The sequence below is a fragment of the Miniopterus schreibersii genome, assembly GCF_964146895.1.
Source record: "Miniopterus schreibersii genome assembly, chromosome: 21".
Lineage (NCBI taxonomy): Eukaryota > Metazoa > Chordata > Mammalia > Chiroptera > Miniopteridae > Miniopterus > Miniopterus schreibersii.
The window spans coordinates 2,999,949-3,017,371 of record NC_138123.1 but is presented as its reverse complement, the minus strand read 5'-3'; the positions used below and the strand labels follow the sequence as shown (position 1 = coordinate 3,017,371).

At 42.1% G+C, this 17,423-nt stretch overlaps 1 protein-coding gene across 9 annotated transcripts in view; it reads right to left on the bottom strand.

Annotated features, from left to right (window-relative positions):
- Positions 1–17,423, bottom strand: part of BRINP3 (BMP/retinoic acid inducible neural specific 3) — a 341,361-nt gene that overhangs the window by 105,422 nt on the left and 218,516 nt on the right. The gene's annotated exons all lie outside the window — the stretch shown is intronic.

The window sequence follows — 17,423 nt, the reverse complement described above, 5'->3', positions numbered from 1 at the left end:
CTGACATCAGCTCAGAGCCTGGCTTTTAGATGAGATTCTCAGGCTCTCTGACTGTAGTCCCAGCTCCCCTTCCTGGCCTGTTACCTAATCTGAAAATCACTCTATTAGATCCTCTGGGATGAACAACAAAAGCCAAAATTAGGGTCTTTCATTGTAGAACTGGAAAGCTTACCTGAGGTCTTTTATATTCATCCGCTCCCTGTCTTACAGATGAATATATTGAGCCTCAAATTTAAGCAGAGAGCAGGAATACGCACCTTCTAATACTGACAATCATCTTATTACTTTCACCCACTGCTCCTTTCACCCACCAGCCTCCCCCTGGTGGGACTGGCCCGTCGCCCACGGTGCCCGCACCAACTCCAGCAACTGAATCGGAGGGAGCCAGGCGGTGTCCTGAGAGAATCAGGAGACGTGGGAGGAATAGTTTACTCTCAGGAGGCATGTTTGTTTTACACTATTCTAATAGGCACAACCTAAGCCTGGTGGTTAACAGAAAAAATAGATTATTAGAGCTGTCATGAGGGGAGCAGCAGTCTTAAGAATAAATGCACATGAACCTTATTTAATGAAAACCGATGTCACATTTGTAGGTACGTATTCTTTCATGTATGACAGTCTAGCTAAATTTCTACGGGCTATTTTTTCCCCTCAAAAAGAAATTTAACTTAAATAATTGAAGTAATATATTTTTATATTTAAAAATTGCGTAGTTGATTATAGTTTCATTTGAGAAATTATAGGCAATTTTAAAAATTATAGAAATATATGAAATTCATGTATTCATATATTCATCAATGGGAAGACTTTTGAGACAGATGAACATTGAAATGGTAACGGTCTGTAATAGCTCCTTCTTATTATAAATTAAAATTAGTTACATCATCTTTGTACTTAATAGCAACTATTAATTTTAGAAACCTAATTTACTTTTTCAAAAAGTCCTTTCAGATTCTATGTTAAAATTTCTTTGATGGTGTCTCTGGTGGAAGATGCTTTGCTGTTAAAACTACCCAGTGTGTTTGCAGAACAGATGAGCAAGGCCTAGTTCCAACACCGATAATGAACTGAGTAGAAAATCAGAATGAGCTTGACATTCAACAGAACATATATAAAATTAAAGGCTCAGGTTTGCCCAGTTTATAAATCAGGCAAAATGCAAAATGTTGAAGCCTCTACAAAAATAATAATCATAATCATAATCATAAAGAAAAAGATAAAAAAGTGATAAGGTGAATTTTCCTGCCAGAATCTCTTTAAAATTGTGTTTACATTTAATAGTTTTAAAAGATTAGATATTTTCTCTAATATTAAAACATTTTTCATACTGTCCTGAAAACATTCTCTTCTCAACCAACAACATATGCATTTAAATTACTTGAAACTAGTTCAGTATTGAATCAGCCTAAGGAAAAGTGGACCTGAGGAAATGAACAGCCTATAACCTAACTGGATGTGAGTCACATGAGGACACCCTGGATAAACAGAAAAGGTTTATTAGATTTATATTTGGTTAACCCATTAGGTTCTTCTGGGTGAAACCTTGAAATTCTAAAGGCAAAACCAAAGAAATTTTGTAGCCCCAGGTCTGCGAGGGTGAAAACAGAAAGAGAAAAAACACAATGTTTGACAAAACATGTCCAGAGAAGGGAAAAGCCAACATCTTCAGCTCAAGTAAGGATGCAGGAGCCAAGTGATCCCATTTCACCTTCACTGTCTAGCACAGAGCAAGGGATGCAGAGGCTTCCACTGAATATCAACTGAACCACGAATGATTTAATGACTGCATGAGGCATTAACCAAAAAATCAATGGATCAGAGTAGCAATAAGAAATAAACTTTCTAAAGGAAAGTGATAACGAAAGGATGATCCTGTAGATGCACTGGGAAGTACTGAGCTTCTCCCACATTTTGGAGCTCACTTTATTTAAATTCTCTGAATATTTCATACTAATTCCCTTTAACATTCCCTTTTCATCACTACATATACTGATTTTGAATCAGTGTTCCCATTCCTTTAGGTAATTCGATAGATACTTGCATGGCAAAGTGAAAATTGAGGGCAGAAGCTTTGGCTCTGAGTGCAGTGTGTATTTTAAGCAAAGCATCTTAGGAGAATGCGGTAAATGTATCTGAATGCACTTGGAACCCACAATGCACCAGTTAATTTATCTACCATACCTCATTTCATCCCCCTCAAAGCTCCAAGAGACGGTGATAATCATTCCGTGCAATTTTACAAAAGACAGAATCTGAGCAGAAGAAAATGTACACAAATTAAAATGGAGCCCCTGACCCTCAACCCCGAGATCCACACTCCTTCAATCAAATCGCCGGGTATTCTGCAGTCTGTCTACAATTTTGTTTATTGCAAATAATTATTCTAATTGGAAACATTTCAGTCCACAGCAAGAGAAAATTAAAAGCAGGATTGTGCCTTAGCACAGTCTGATATGTTTGAAAAGTTACTGCTGGAGTAATAAAAATAAATCAACGGAGCCCTATGGCTCAGGGCTGAAATTCAATGAAAAGATACATTATCCTTTGAGAATAATTTTGTTTGATGGGCCAACAGAACCATGCTAAAAAGATGGGGTTGTTTCATTTTTTTCTTAATAATATTACAGGTGCTCACCACTTCATGAGACGCGTTATTTATTAACAGAGTTACTTCCTTTGCTTGGGGAAGCGTGGCCATTACTAAAAGTGCCTTCATAATTGCAGAGCAACAAAGACAACTGAGCTAACCAAGGAAGAAGACGTAATCTCTAGTAAAGAATGATTAATAATATTATCACCTTAAAATCATAAAACACTTCACAGTTTCCAAGGCTCTTTCATCCACATTATGTCATTTAGGCCTTCAAAAGCCCTGTGAGAATGCCAAGGGAGATCAATTATTAACCCAATTTTATGGGTGAGCAAATTAAGGCTCAGAAAGATGAAGTGTCTTACCTAATAATGCACGTAGCTTTATGGTGGCATTTATATACTATTAAATCCACGTTCCTCTCTGAATTTTCAGATGCCTTTCTCTCAACAGCTATGCTTCTTACTAATTGGGATGGGAGTTTTACAATTTCTGCCCCCCCCCCCCGTTTTCAAAATGGTTTTAATCTAAAAATTACAACTGAATGGTTGCCATGACATCGCAGCCCGTAAAGGCCCCTAAAGGCTTTTAAAAACCCTGCACGGAAATCACTTCGTATATTTCTAATACGGAAAGCCAAAAATGTAAACAAACAAACCAAAACCAAAACCCAAGAGAGGCGGCTGTTCTTGCATTCATCAGAGTGGATACAGGGGAGAGCGCGGCCTGCCGGCACCGCTTCTGAATTTTAGGATTAATAACACCAGCTTCCCTTCGTGTGTAGGAATAAGAAATAATTTCCGAGAACCGCAGGCAGGCGCGTCATTTTTTAGCATGAGTAATGACGGGCCGTTTGGGCTCCGAGGACGCTGCCGATGACAGAGAAGGCGGCTGGGAGGCCGCCCGTGTACATTAGGGAGGTGGCACATTAGCCAGCGGGACACACGCGGAGGCCCGAAGGCAAGGGGAAGGGGCGCGACCGTCCCACGGAGCCCTGGCAAGGAAAGCAGAAACGTGCACTGACACTGCTGAGTTCTGCAGCTTAACACTCTGCGTTTCCAAGGGGGGCCTGGGGATCTCATGTGCAACCATCCTGGGGTGACTGCGTACTACGTGCAAACAAGTTACAAAATTAATCCAAATATATTCAGGTTATAAGACTAAGGAGGAGTCATGGGTGCTTCTCACCATGTTACTTAGCAGGTTCAAGGTGCCCGGTAACATTCAGCTAAAGCTGATGACTTGGGGTGTTGGGGGAGCCTGCTTTTCCCCGTTTCTTTGTCTACTTCAAATCTGACTTCCAAGTTCAACGGCCTGCTCTCGAAAGAGCCACGGATGCCTTCAGGTGAGCCCTACTTGATTTCACCGGGATCCTGTAAGGTATAAACTCCTTAGTGCTGTAACACGGTGAGTTCTTAATACCACGTATGGTTTCAGAAGTAAAAATGGACAAGTATTTGTATGAAACTCGGCTTCCCCCGCTCCCTTTGTGCGCCGGGGCTTAGACACAGCGGCTCCTCGGCTGCCTCGATTGTACTCAGAAATCAGGAGGCATCCCAGAGGTTTCACAGTATCATCTATTCACCATCATCTTTTAATACGCGGTGGCCCATGTTTTATAAGCTCAACACGGATCACATTATACTCCTATTTCTGCTAAGCCTGTATTTTCACAGCGCTGCAAGAGTCAGAGAACCATGCAGACGAGTATCCTGACAGATCAGGTTTCAATCTGAAGTCACATAAAATAAAATAAAATGCATTTTAGTGCGGCTCTGCCCTCACTTATTTTTCAAGAACTACACGCGGCTTCGAGACGAGCCGGCCTCCGCGCAGGCCTGCTGCGACGCGCAGCCAAGTCGATTTAATCGGCAAGCGTCCTGTATGCTGAAAACATGCTTTCATCCCAGGAACCAGTCGATTCCTCAAAAAAGCTTTTGATTCTCTTGTCTAATTTCTTAAAAAAAAAAAAAAAAAGTCAAGAAGTTTACCAAAACTAAAATAATTGGCTCCGGCAGATGCTTTCAAAGAGTCAAATGACAATTACAAAACAGCTCCATCTAGTAATTAATTTAGTTACCTTTTATAGCTAATTCACTCTAAATAAAGCACTGAAAGGGGGGAGAGAGGAGCACACAAAAAATCAAAGGCTTCTTTGGTCAAATTAGATGCCTGATTACAACCGATCTTAAAATATTCCAGTCTGAACTTAACCCATGTTCCTTGATCAGGATCTTTTTGAAAATTAGACAAGTTTCTTACCAATAGCGGAGTAATGTATTGAGGGAAAATTTATATTCTACTTGAATTTTGCCAGGACCTGTGGGGCTGCACCCACAGGTGATGGGGATCCTTCCCGAGGGTGATCAGCGTAGTCTGGCTTCCACATTACCTAAGACTAGCAAGCCCACCTACAGTACACCTGCAGTCTAAGATGCTGGGATGCCCTATAGTCAATAAATGCTACGGGCATGTCACGCTCTCTCCAGAAAGTTTAAACTTGAAGGCACTGTTTATTATCCAGCAATTTGGTAAATCCTGGGAGGAAAAAAAAGAAAAAGTGAAATTCAAGGAAAAAGATGTATGGGCCATGCAATTTATTTTTTGAAAGCATTTAAACTCTAGTTTATATAAGGCTTAAAACCTGGCAATAGGAGCATATTAACATCATTAATTTAAAGCTTTAACAAAACAAGCCATGTTTGAAATGTCATGCCTTTGTTTTTTTATCTGGAGCAAATGTTGTGCATAATAAAATAAAACAAAATAAAAGCGATGCGTGTACCAAATACTCCTTCCTTCCTCCCTCCCTCCCTCCCTTCCCCTATGAGGCTCACATCTGCCTTCTAGCTGCTCCCCTAGCTTTGTGCTCCTTTAACTTGGGGGCCTCAAACCTCCTCGGGATTCTCTGCACCCAGGGCTTCACAGCTCAGCCAAGATGTTTTTTGAAATGAGGCCCTTGATCTACTCGTTACATTGCAGTCAAGCCCAAAGCAATGCATGATGGATCCTTATTAAAACTGAATATCTGAGGATTCCCTTTTTCTAGAGAAAATTAAATCATATACATTATTTTGTGATACAAGTATTCATGTATCTGATTTAAAGAATTTTCACGGAAAATATAAAATTATCCTGTATTTTCCACATAAGTACCCATTGGTAAGCTCAAGGCTCTTTGCTTGTCTAGGAGAGAAAGCATATCTTAAAATCAATATTCCTCCCTTAGTTAAACGTCAAATATTAGAAAACTCTAATTCCATGAGTTCCTTTGTAACACAAGGGAAAATATTTTAAAAAGGGAATGTTTTGACAGCATTACATTTAGAAAAGTTAAAATTAAGCTCAGAACTCTAAAACCAATTTTCAAAAACAAATGTTCAGTCATCACAAGCTCACTGATTTCTTACTGAATTAATAGAGTTAAGAAAACTAAATTCAGTATGTGTCTTTGGATTATTTTTGTTCCATGGGGACAAAAGACAAAATTCTATGACTTCTAAGTTTAAGTCATTGGTCAAACTTATAAAAAAAGATCTGTTCTGTAATATTTATAACTGAATGTGAAGATGAATTATACAAGTATTCATCCCATGAGTGGCCCATCTAAATGTAATTATAAAAGTATCGTATTATAACAAATGGATATTTGAAATAACACTATATGCAGAAGTGGTTTATACCAAGTTTTGATATCTAAGTAAACAAAGATGCTGAATTCTACCTCCCTCAGTTTTTCATATTTGTTCCCTGTACAGCTCCTAGTCTTAAAGGCTATGTATACACATAAATTTACACACACACACACGCACTTTAATTTAGGTCCTTAAGACAGTAGGAAAAAAACCATGGGTCACGAAACAAGCCAACCACCCCAGCAAACGAATGCAAAATTCTGGCGCATAGGCCGACGCTAACTGCAAGGAATAAAGAATCCCCTACTTAGGAAAACTATTCCCAGGTCAACATGCAAAGACCACTCGAAAGCATTCTTTCTTTTAAAATAAGTTGTTTCTCTTGAGAGGTTTTACAAGTATCAGCTGTGTTGGTGTAACGTTTGCAAGCAAACCAAATTCGGAGGCCAAAGCAGATTTTTTTATAACGAACCTATAGATGACTCTTAAGATTCAGAAGCACGCAGATGGTTTTGCAGGTGGTAATGACTTCACCACCAACGCTATTCAAGAAGAAGCCCCTGTCAGTGTCTTGAAGTGACAATGGACGCGCAGCTGCTCTACGGATTCTCCAGTCCCTCGAGGGGACACCTTCCGTCAATCATGTGGCCACCGTTCGGTCTCCCAATAGCCTCGACAGGCCGCACTCCCTCGACGGTCGCTGCGTCACAGCCCCTGAGCCAGCATCCTGAGCAGGTGGACCAGGACCTGCGTGGGGGCTGGGGGCCGTCAGGTCTCGCAGGAAAGCAGCAGGCGACTGCCCGGGGACAGCAAAGTGCTGCACCTGCGGGCACTGCGGTCAGGCCGGGCGTCTCAGCCCCACCACCACTCCATCTGCAACCCTGGGCCAGCCACATAAACCAAACCCTTTATCTCTAAAACATTTCCCACTGTCTAGATATGGCCCCGGCTGTAGGTATTTCTAATTAACATATAAATTGTCTGCATGCCTTCAGTAAAGGGTTAGTTTTTGACAAATTTCTGTTTAGAAAAACAGCAAACTTTAGTCTTCCAGAGAGAGAGGAAGGGAGAGGGGGAGAGAGAGAAACATCAATGATGAGAGTCACGGATGGGCTGCCTCCTGCAGGCCCCCAACGAGGGGTCAGTCCACAACCCGGGCCTGTGCCCTGACCGGGAATTGAACCCCGATCTCCTGGATCCTAGGTCGATGCTCAACCGCTGAGCCATGCCGGCCGGGCAGCTTTTCTATATTTAAAAAATCTTCCTTTGATATAATATTGCTTGTGAACACTAGTAACTATGATGGGGGAGCTTAAAATGCTAAGGCATTATTACCCTGTTTCAACTTACGATTATTTTGTATTAAAAACAATCTTTGAAACATTAGTTTTTTATTCTGATTTTTGAAGGTGACCGACTGTCACCTGTGGCCCAGGCAGGCAGGGAGCATCCGTGGATGTTTCCCACTTGAAGGGAAGGAAGGAATTTTTCGAGATCGCTGAGCTTTCACTAGCTCTTCACGCCTCAGTCCGTTCCAGCTCCTGGTAGGGGAGGGTCTGAGGCATAGACACCCTTTCTGATGAGGGCACCCGAGCTGGTCATGAGTGTTAAACATCGCTCCACACTCGAGTAGGGGGCCCACCTCTTTACCTCTGAAAGCTGAACATCTCCCTTTTGTGCCTTGTCTCAATTCGTGACAACCACCAAATATAATGCCCCATTTCCGTACTTCGGGAGTGGGAAAGTCTTTCACAGGCAGCCCAACCCAGTACCCTGACTTGAATTCTCTGTTTATTTATCCCCCATAAAGCCAGAGAGAAGGTATTGACCAAACATTATAAAAATTTTAAGTGGATTCATATCATGGTGTAAATCTCTCCCTCCATAAATACTGGGGACGGCAGCACCTAGATCAATGACTCCTACCATGCAAAGAATTATCGCCCCCTTACACATCTGGCAATTTGACAAAAAAAACTGCTGACCCTTTTAAGTTTTACTTATATTTTATGCCTTTTTATACTGTGTTTATTTGTCCAGTATAGCACATTTAAACCATTTTCAAGATTAAATCATCACTAAAGAATGAAATATTCTCCTTTGATATTTTCCTATTTACAAATGAATTTGTCAAATTTCTGACTTAACACATTTTCTTCAACTTTTTCCACCCCCGGAAAAAAAAGCGTATGTGCGCACATACCTTCTGTCGTTGGCGCTAGACAGGAGTTTTATTTTTGATTATTATGATGACAGCTTTTTTTCTTTTTTTGTCTGAAAGAATATCGTAATTTTATATCACCACGACCCAGTTTTAAACAATGGGAAGTAAGCTCCTGTTAACCTAGCTGCGGTGTTGCTGGGTTACAGACGCTGCCTCCTGGACCTTAGGTTGTATTTAATTTTTCAGTTGGTGCGAGCGCCACACACAGAATTCCTTTTCTTTTTTTTTAGTAGGTATATGTGTGATCTATTTTTGAGTTTGCTCCAACTTGTTACAGATTTAAAAAAGAGATTCCCCTGCCTCTTTCCATGGGGGATAACTTGTGTACACACACATGCCTGAGTGCTGACCTTTCCATCAAATCCTGCTGTATTCCTTCCCTGTCATCTCGAAGGTGCCGTCCAGCCAAAGCAGCGTAAACTACGTTAAGTGACTGCCGTCTAGTGTCAAAGCCATACGTGCGCCCCCGTCCCGGCCTCCTTACGTCCACCCAGAGGCACCGAGTCGCAGCAGTGGCCCGACGCTGCGGGGGCCCATCCGAGGACGAGAGGCGGGGACTCTGTGCTGAGAGCAGCAGCGGGGGCTGTCAGGGTCACATCGTTACAGGGATGTCGGGGACCCCTACATGCTGCCGGCGCAGGCTGTCAAGGAACCACGCAATGGGGCAGCACAGCACCCCGACTCCGCGCCGCCAGGAAAGGCCCGATGGAAACCTGGGCCTAGGACTTCTGCCCGACGCGCAGCTCCCGCTGGTCCCAGCAGAAAGGTGACGGGGCGCAGGGTCCCTAGAGCTGGGGGACCAGGCCACGGAGACGCCGCATGGGGGCTCTCAAAACACGCAGGGCGAGGGAAACACAACCAAACGTCTCGGGCTGTTCGAGTCAGAAAGTCGTCTTTCAGAGGACATTCCTGTCTAACAGCAAAAGGAAATTTTGGAGCTGCTGAGACTGTTCAAAGAAGCACGGAAGGCGACAGGCCTCTCCAGGAGATCACACCCTGGAGGCCAGAGCGCCAGGGAGAGGAAACGGGCCACTGGGGGTGATGGGTTAGGTCAGGGGGGCTTGGAGGGAGCCAGGACTGCAGTAATAGGTCCCGGCCGGGTAGGTGAGTGGGTCAGAATGTGCTCCTCACACCCCAAGGTTGCAGGCTCGGTCCCCGGTCAGGGCACACACAGGAATCAGCCAGTGAAGGCGTAAATAAGTGGAGCGACAAATCAATGTTTCCCTCTCTCTCTCTCTCTCTCTCTCAAACTAACAAAAAAGAAAAAAAAAGAATTGCAATAATACAAATCAGACATACAGAGCAGACACTTCAAATAACTGTCGGAGGACATGGAGGAAAATACTGAGAAAGATCTCTAAGAAAAGAAAAGAAAGAAGTCTAAAACGATGACAGCAAGGTGGAAGTTTGAAGGACGGGAAAATATTAGGAAACCTATGAATTAGAGGTGCTGTAGAGCGATTTTCATGCATAGAATATAATTAAGACCTCAGATGAAAAAAGCCTGAGAGGAGTAGAGAAGAGCTCTGTCCTTACAGAGTGAAACGCTTCAACAATTTTCAGGTGATACCCAGGACTTAAAACTTAACAAATGCTGGCAAATACCTGGAGACTGCCTTAAAATAAGCATTTAACGCAGCTCCTAAAAATAAATGAACAAATGCTTTCACATCTTCAATCTCCAGCGACCAATTTCTTTCAACAATGAAGAAAGTTGACTGAATGCCAACACTAAGAGAGTGCCAAACTACTCGGTTAAAAGAAATTCAAATTTTTAACTTGCAATGGCGATCCCCTCTATTATGAGTCAGCAGCAAAGTACTTACCAAGGCAATAGTGCGTGTTATGGAAAAAGGCCAACGCTCCGCCTCTCCCACTGGAAATGGGAACTGTAAGCCCAATAAAATGAAGGGGCTGAGGCAACACGTAACGTTGTACAACAGCTACGTTGGCAAAACCTTGGCTTGACCTTAAAGAACTATACTTGTTAGAATTATTTCCAAATCAATAGCCATTAGACCCAAACAATGTTGATTTGTGTCTTTCTGAAAGGTAAATGGCTCAAAGAAAATCACTGCAATAAAATCTTCCTCTCTAACAGTATCCATTTCAACAGGAAGCCAATAAACCTGACTTTCATGAAAAGCCAATAAATAATGAAAAGCCCAGCATTTTATTTTTAATCAGCAAAAATTCAAATACAGTGTCAGTGCTGCAAAAATGGGCTGCACTTAATCACTGATATGTGTAATGTGTAGTTTCAAAAATGCAGCAGCAGTTATTGGATTTATTGGATTTCTTCAATACCATCTGAGGATTCTAAAAGTTTGTAGGTATCCTTTCGTGTGCAAATATGTGATGAAAATATATATCTGAACCCGGAGGACAATATTCACAATTATTAAATATGTCTATACGGATTTCTTCAAATTATCATCAAGATGTCAGCAGAAAGCTGAAACGTCGCGCAGATTTAGATGCCAGCTATAATATATTCGTCGAATTCTAACTGAGACACCTTGATCTGTCCCAACGTCCTCAGAAAACTGCTTTCTAGAGAGAGAAACTAGCCTGTTACACATTCATCCGTATTTTAATTGCCATAATTCAAACTTGGGCTTCCCAATTCTAAACCTGGTGTTCTTTTTTGCACCATATATTCTGGATTTTCATTTGAGGATAGTCCAGGGAAGGGTTTCAGAATACGTTTACTGGTGATGAAGAGCTGTGGAAGGTTTCTGTAGAGTGACAAGATCAGAACTGTAAGGAACATTCCGCTCACATCTAACACAACAGCCTCCAGAAACTAACATTCATTAAAAATAGGACCGAAGGGGAATAAGGAAAGAGCAGCATCTGAAATGTTGACAAGACCGTGGTAATAATCATAATTATAGGAACATGACTTACTTATGTCAGGAGCTAGGCCAAGTGCTTCAGCGAAGCCTCACATAAATTATTTCATCAAATCTTCACATAAAACTTGTAAGGTAAAGACTGTCATTATCTCCAGATGATATGGATAATTAGTGAGTTTCAGTGACTTGTCCAAGGTTACGAGTTATTGACGGGGCGAGACCATAATGCAAACCTCGGCCATGCTTTTAATTATTTTGCTATTTAGCTCCATCCGCGCTGTCACAAAATTGAGAAGAGATCGCTTTTGAATTAAAAACAGTAGATTGTGTCAAGAGTGCGAGCATACAACACCAAACCTACTTTCCTCTCTAAGCCTAGTCACCGAAATGCTTCTTTTCACAATTTTTACCCTATATATAAATTTTGGAAACATTACCTTCAGTTTCATAATATCACCTTCGCTTACTAAAACGTGCAAGTTGCCCAAAGATAGAGAAAAGAGTCAAAAGTCATGAACAGATAGTTTTCAGGAAAAGAACATATTAGCATATATTCATAATTTAATTACATATAATATAATCATGAATATACTGTAATAGTCATAAGCTCACTCAAAATGAAGACAATTTAAACACCAACGTATCACTGTAACCTATAAGGCCATTGGAAGTAGCATAAAGATTTTAAATGTATGTAGCTTTTCATTTAAGATTTAGTATCATATGTGAGTTTCTCTTATCAAGACTTTGCTATTTCAACCATTAAAAGGGATAATTTCCGATTCTCAATGACACTGACCAATAATCAGATACAAAAGTAGTGATGACATCCCACATTTTCTTCTTGGTGGGGACGTTGAAGTACCGACAGGAAGCCGTCATTTAGCTTTCTGAAAGCAAGGGATTTATCTTTTTGGTTCTTGCTGTTGAAACCAATCCATAAAATGAAACAGTTCAACCCCACTGTATAGTTTATAAGAAACTAAATTAATGGCGCTGTAAACTACTCAAATATGTTTATCCTGTTGAGATGACAACCTTGCAACATTTCTTTTCCCTCATAAAACTTATTCTTGAGTAATATGTCTGCTAGAACTACAGGATACTGTGGTAATTATGAAAATATCTCAGGAAATAGGTAATTTATGACATGTTATGTATTGTTCCTCAGGCTAGAATGTTAGTTTGAGTAGCCATTTCTAAGAGGACAGTACATTCATAAATTCTCATGAAATTATTAACCTTAAATAAAAATATTTTTGGAATTTTAATGAAAATTTTGTTTAAATAATACACTTAGTGTGGCCATTGCTTAATTAATTGATTTTAAAAACATTTGATAATCTACGTGCATAGGTAAGCTCTCATATGCGAGTTTAAGAGATCATTTCCTGTAAAAATTTTATTTTTGAAATTTTATTACTTCTTCGAAACAAATTATTAAACTGCAGAAGATGATTTCATTTTCAATGGGAAAAAAAATCTTACAGGAAAATGAATTCATTCATATGCATAAACTTGCAAGTAAACCATTTTCTTTCAAGAATTTCCTCCTGCATAACTGTATTTGTTTTTCTGTCTCATGCAAATTAAATGAATATTAATCTACAATATTATGCATTTTCTTCTAAAATGTCACTCAAAAGCTTATCTGCGTTGCTGAGAGAATTGAGAAAGAATAATTTGCACATAAACCCATGAGCCCTACTGGGCATTCATTTCTAGTATAAAGTAGGAACCAAATGATGCTATCAAGAGGGGGGTACTGAAGGTAAGAGGGGAACCCAGGCACAAGTCACGCTCGTTCACACGCAAATCCACACCAAATGGAAAGACTGATGCACTGGAAATAATCAAAAATTCAAATCACAAATAGGTACATCTCAGCGGACTTCTATGGAGCAGGACGCTTCTACCCACGCCTGTGGCTGCTCTCACGCACACGCAGACAGGCTGCGCCCCGATAAGCTCGGCCTGCACGCCCGAAGCCCAGAAATTACATCGCAAGCACAATACGGAGCCATCGAACTTTACTGCAACTGGACACCATGAACTATCCGATTGCCACTCTGAGATCTATTTCTCCGATTTCCGAAGTTAAGTCACTTGGAGAACAATCCTATGCAGCGGACAACTTGTAAATTCAAATTAGTCTGCTCACCTTCTGGGCCGTTCAGAAGCTGGTGGTATTCGGACTCCATGTCGCACACGAAAAGTGAAAACTGTGATTTTCATCTACTATACTTTGACCAAGACTCCATCGGAAACCCCCACGCTTGGGTGTCTGTCTGCGATGTGACAGCGAAGGAGCCTGGAGCTATGTCCCCCACTTGCAGTTCTCCCGCCTGTGCTAAGAGCAGGGCCTGGCGTGGTTAGTGACAATCCACAGTATCGATGGCAGCTGGCACTGGGGACAGCAGCAGAAGATGACTTGCTTGTGTCGATCCATTTGTGAACGTAGTTTATAACGTTTGCTTTCAATTTGGGGGGGAAATGCGTATTTCCTAGGAACCATTTAATAAGCACAGATTATAATCAACTCACACTTGTTCAATGAGGAGACAGACTAAGGAACTTCTTAGAACCTGCTGTTTCGTTAACAGGGCGGCTCCTAAGGGACCGAGGAGTCAGGAGCATTGTTCCGAGGTAGAACTCAAGAAAGTGGGGACATTCCCTTTCGCCCTGTGACTAGCCTGGCCCGCATTCTCATCATGTCCTTTGTTAGGCGGCCACATGAAGGGCTGTCCTTGCTTCTACTGGCACGTTCCCTCTAACCCATGACGTCCACAGCACCAAGTCATCTTTCAAGAAGTCAATCCGATCAGCCCAAGAGCGTCTGATCGTAAACTTCCAGCAAGCTCTCCGCGAGGCCGGAGGAGAGCTGAACTCCATTCTGGGTGGCAAGTCCCCGAGGCCCAGCTCCTGGTCTCCGCAGCTCCCTCCAACACCGGGCACCCGGCCGGTCCTCCGGGTCTCCCAAGCTCTGCCTCTGATCAGCGTGACCTCGATGGCCTCTGCCCGGGGAGCTCTTTCTCGCAGCTTTTGTATGGCCCATGCTCACTTTGGAGATCTCGGTTCAAGGACCCCATTTTAGAAATGCCACCCCTAAGCGTCGAATGAGTCAACGCCGTGTTTCTATTACATTGAATGAGATCAGGAGATGGAAGGGATGCGAGCGAGCAGTGAGCAGGTTTGTGGGTGCAGCTGCTGGAAGGCGCAAGCTTGCGGATCCTAACCCGGCACAAGGCAGGCACCGCCAAGAGGCAGGTTTGCATGGACACGGACCCGATCACCTTGGGGTGGGGTGAGGTCCCAACCACTGGAAGCGTTGAAAGAAAGGGCTGTGATCACCTGGCAGTGACCCCAGCAGTGGGGGTTAAGTAGCGTGACTGAAACACCTATCATCTGAGGAGATGAATCTTGAGGGCATGCTTAGCTCTTGGAATCTTTGATTTTTACGTCCAAGAAAAAGTCTCACTTCTAAAAAAATAATAATAATTGCAAAGAAAGATATCACCCTCTTTGATTTTTATAATAAACATGGAAAGTGTTCTCATGTGGGATGAACTTAGTGCTGACTGTACAGGTTACTTTTCATATAACGGTTAATCTTTGAGAGATTACATTTTTTGAACAAACAGCTTATAAATTTTCATCGGGGGTGTCTGTTTAAATCTAGTTCTCTCTTCTGTTTTGGGATAATGGTCTTGTGTTTCTTTAAGATAAGGCCACAGCCAAACAGGGCCTCTGCTAATTTGAGGCTAACAGGAGAGATAGTTTAATTAGTTGGCTGCTATTATCTATTTAAGTGAGCAGCCAGGGAAAGGCCTGCCAGGAAGGAGGCGGGCCAGTGCGTGTGAAGCCATCTCTTCCCCTCTGCGCGGCTCTCACAAAGGAAGGGAACAAGCAGCCTGCACATAAATGGGAAAGGCAGAAAGATCCCTACAAAGAGTGGAGGCAGGCAAAAGAAATCCTATATCAGCAGAACAGATGAATATATTGGGGTATTGGCACCTTACCGATAAACCTGCCCATAAGTCAACTACTTTCAAATATTGTGAAACCCTCTGTTTCTTGACTATCGCTAAACTATTCAGAAACTTTTAATAATTCTTTAATGGGAACCCATTAAAAAGAAAATTAGAAACTCAGAAGACCCAGAACAGTGATAACACAAGAAAACAATACTGATAATTTTGGTAATTGTATCTGGGAGAAGACCACAGAGACAGCGACAGAGAAGAATTAGAATGCTTGGTAAGATGGAACCACAGAGAGGTAAACAATCCAATAAATTATTAGTTTGAATGCCAAAAAATCAAAATTGTTATTTTCTCTTCTGTAAATAATCGTGTGGACTAGCAGTCCTGTTCATTTTCTCATTTTAATGGCAAAAAACATGAATGCACTGTTAGACTAAAAATTACTTCTTACAAATTATATTAATTGTTACAAAGCATGACTTTTATTTATAATCACGAGATTATATGCAATCCTCATTAAGAACCGGCTTTTCTGAAAGTTGATTATAAATCCTAAACCTCTGAGTTAATATTTCTCTTTTATTCATGACTGAAATTTTTCCAATATCAACTAGAGGACCTTTAAAGTACGAATTCAGATGTGTAACAGGCACTAGTAGAATTTTGCGGATCACTTTTGGAAATTATGTGGTCTTTTAAAAACGATAAACCTAGTGATTAAAATGGAAAAAATATCCGTTTTCCATCTATGTGTCTTAACCACAAATTCTGTATTTGAGGGCAAACGTTTGTGAAAGATAAAGTCTCTGATAATTATTTTTAAGACGAACATGAAAAGCAAAAGTAACAACAACAAAAAACCCAGAAAGCTAGTCTAACCCTTGGATTTGAGATCGTCCGTTATGTCAAAAATAAAGTTAACTTCTCCAGGAAGTACTCAGGTCCACTACAAGGGATGGAGAGTGACTAGAACTCTCTGGGATTTAGAGAAATGCTAATTCAACAAGTGAAGCATCTCCCTGTGGCAAGATGAAAGGAATCGTCATGAACACATTATATATAGTTCATTTCCCAGCAACCATCAATGACCATTAGGCAATGTTTCGAAGGTCACGTAAGAAGCTATCACCCTGTCCAGGGAGGGGACAGGGACACCTCATTCCATTGTTTACAAGCAGACAACTTCCAGACATGCTCATTCAGGCCACAGGGGCAAAGGCGTAGGGCAGCTGAGCAGAGGGCCGATGGAGGTCGTTAGGAAATAGGGCCCCGTGAGATCTACAGGGACCCCCGGGGCCTTGCAAACCAACCCGAGGCGTTGCTTTCCCACTGCCTTTCACTGTGGCCACCCCGCAATGTTCATGCCTCTCTTTCATTCCGCCCAGAACCTCTAAAAACATGCCCGGCCATGTCTGTAAGTCACAGCCACTCAACCGATGAGCCAAACTCCAACAATCACACCCAAGACAACGCCTCCGACCTCCCGACAGAGACGTCAATAGATTTGGAGACGGGCGAGCCCCGGCCTGGCTGATGGACTGTTAAAAGCCCCCTGCAGAAAGGTGACAGACACAGAAGACATCTCAGCGCCTTCAGCTCAAGTCGCTTCACACGACCTGGGCAGGAACGCGGGCAAAACCCACACACACACACGCACGTAGACAGGAATGCGGCTGGAATCATACAGACTATTTCCTACTGCGTTTCAGAAAGAGAGTCTATAATAACTGCCACTTCATTTAAACAAAAAAATTAGAGTAAGTCCTTCTGTAGACTTGTGACCACGCTCTGGCTGCCTGGATTAAGGGACTTATTAAAACACGCACGCACCCCAGTAATTCTGTGACGCTTCAGAGAACTAGTTCAGCACCCCTATGGAATCGATGCATTTCCCAGGACGCTGTGTAGACGCACATAGGCCAGAAGGCCTGCGCCCACTGGCGCTCAGACACAACATGTAATAAACCACGTGCATCACGGTATCTACACAGAGACACACCCATGCAGAGCTGGGTCTGGCTTCTCCACCCATCCTAAACCAGTGCCTGGGATTGTAAGCTTCCGTCTCAAAGAAACGAGCCAAAGAAAACTCATCAACCATTCTCTGCGGCACAGGTTGAGGCAGCCACTGGT